We start from the raw sequence: 3,045 nt of genomic DNA on the forward strand, positions 1-3,045 counted from the left end.
CCCTGCTTAACCCACACAATCCAACATCTTACAGTATGTGACTGCAGCTTTACCCTCAGAGCGCACCAGTATTGCCAAGGGGACCACCACTGATCAAGGTATTTCTCAAGCAAAAGGAAAAAAGCCCCACGTACGTAGGGAACTGAGGCCCATGGAGGGTGCTGCGCTACACTGTGCAGGGAGACGCCAGTGGAAGGTGCAGAACAAGGAGCAGGTACAGTAAGCCCATTAGACGCTTTTACAGGATTCTCTCTGATCTCTGGCTCTGTTAATGAGCCTCTCACTGGAGGTTTGGCCCGGCTTCCTGCACACTGGGTTTTATTCCTACAGCACCTCCTCTCCTCTCCTCTCCTCTTCTGTTCTCTTCCCTTTATCTATTCTCCTCAATCTGGGTGATGCTCCAATCACCAGCCCCGCAAACTGCGGACTGCAGAGCACAGTGCACAGGAAGAGATCGTTCACATGCCTCTTACTGTAGTATGCAGTCAGAGGGAAGAGTTAAACACGCATGTGATGTGCACAATTAAACGAAAGTTAAACAAAAACCTATACGATTATTATGATGATTATGGGTTAGGTTATTATTTTGTTGAAATTGGTATTCAAGCAGCAGTATAAGCAGTTAAGCAGGCAGCAGTCAAATTTAACTAGATGTGACCGGGACAGCCTTACAGGTGCCCTGACCTACATCATAGGTCCTAATGCCTGTCAATCATGTGGGCTAAGCCTGTCGCTGATATCTCATTGGACAGAGGGAGAATGGGGGAATCCCCCTGACAGCGGTCTACACAGCAAAGGAGTATTGATTGGTGAATGAAGAAGACTTTGGATAATACTTGAGATTCCATTGTAAAATCCTCTGATATGTAGTTATGTTATACTATCAAACAGTATGTGCTACCCCAACACAGTCTGTTGTCAGAGGGGAAGAATTATTCATTAAAAAGGGAAAAGTGATAACTATTTATTCCAGTGCTGGAATAAATGTCCAGTGCTGCCAATATGTTTAAAACTAAACAAAACTAAAACTAAACAGATTGAATGTACTTTAGGTGAAAGGAGTTCTAATGCGTCCAGGTTCACTTAGGGGTTTTACACACTACAGGGCCCAACTAACACTTACGTTAACATTTTTGACATTTAGCAGACCCCTTTATCTAAAGCGACTTACAAACAAGTTCATTTGTCTAAGTAAGCGAATCGTCTATATATCAGCCATCATAAGAAAAGTAGAGAAACTATTATAACTATTGTTGGGCTACAGTCACTTTACACTGTTGTCAAGACCTTTCAAGGATTGAACATGATTCTCCATAAGGCAATGCTCATTTGTAATATGTCTTAGTCTTTGGCTGAGACGAGTCCGCTATCTCAGCTATCTCACAACTCCATCCATACTGTGCTGACTTGGATATGTTAATGTCACGTTGCCATTTCCAGTGCAGTTTAGGCAACTACGGTGGCTTAGTAACCAGGCCAGACCGGTACAGCTCAGCTTGGCTCAGCTCAGATCGGCTCTGGAGTGTGAGTTGGGGCTAAAACCAGTGCTCCTAGTGGCTAGGGTCGAAGCATTGCTTTTGAATTTGTGTCTGTTTTCTTTATCCCAAATTACGAACTCTAAAATGTGCAAGCAAGTTGTTCCCTTGTTGGAAATGTTTTCTGCAAAACCAAAGCATCTAATATCAAGCTGTGTTTGAATCGTCATACACTTAATGTAATTCTGGAGCATTTTGGAATCATGTTGTAACAATGTTACTGATTATATTCTGAAACACTGACATCTACCAGTAAATTCACCCGATATTCACAGATACAGCAAAAACAGCAAACATTTCAAGGGATGAAAAATGACAAATGATTCAGTCACCCTCCCTTCACATCTGCCTGGCCTATACCCGCGATACACACCAAGTCCAAAGTGTTCAAAAACACACATTTCCAATATAACATCAATGTTCCACAATACACTACACACAGAGACATTATCATTTTTATTGCATGTGACAAAAGCTTAAGCGAACCCATCCTACTGTGCAAATACTGAGGCCAAAAGTATTGTCTCAGCAAAAACGCCCTGACGCTGTCTGCCCCCCTTATTGGATTACATATCACTGTTGAAACCTGTGATTCTGAGGTGTCTCTCTGCAAAAGGTTGATTACTATTGGATGTATTCCCCAGCAGTCGCTCCAGGGTGTTATTGCTTTAGATGCAGACTACAGTCAAAGGCCTGATGGAGCGGTTGTGAATGGGCAAGGTTCCTGCTAAAACCGTATAAAGTGATTCATGTGGACATAAAGAAATGTTAACGATCTCAGAAGACCTTTGTGTTGGATGGCTTTCCTATTGTTGCTCCGGCAGCTGTCCCCCTGCCATTCTCACCTTCACCAGAGGTACTTTGGAAAGTGAGCAAATTTGTATTTCCATTTTACTTTTCGATGAAAAAAACGGGATTGACTTTAGCAGTAGTACAAGTGGGCTACTGACTCCTGAGTCCTGAATCAGGTCTTATAAGTACCCAGTGAATCAATATGTGACTATATGATAGTGTCTTTGAGTACTGAGAAAAGCACTATACAAAATACATGCATTATTATTATTATTATTATTATTATTATTATTATTATTATTTATAATCTCTTAATATAAGTTAACTCCTTATATATACACACATTCACTACACACATTTATCACAATAATACATGTTAATAGAAAAACACTACTGTGATGTATCTGTGTACATGTGTCTACATTATGCTGAGGTAACCTTAGTAACAAGATTGTTACTAAAGACAAGTGTATGTGTCTTATGTAAAAATGCCAGACAGTTTCCTGACCTCTATATTGGATTACACATCACTACAAGAAATTATACCAACTATGAATAGAATCTGTATTATATGTAATTCTGCATACATAACGTGTAATAATAATCCATTAAAATCGCGATGGTGAATCTGTGTGTAGATGCTGACGTCCTATGGAACGCCACAGCCATAGTGACGTAGACCTAGACAGAGAATCTGTATTAGATGTATTATCTGCAA

This window comes from Nansenia antarctica (assembly GCF_963989245.1).
Source record: "Nansenia antarctica genome assembly, chromosome: 6".
NCBI classification, from domain to species: Eukaryota; Metazoa; Chordata; class Actinopteri; order Argentiniformes; family Microstomatidae; genus Nansenia; species Nansenia antarctica.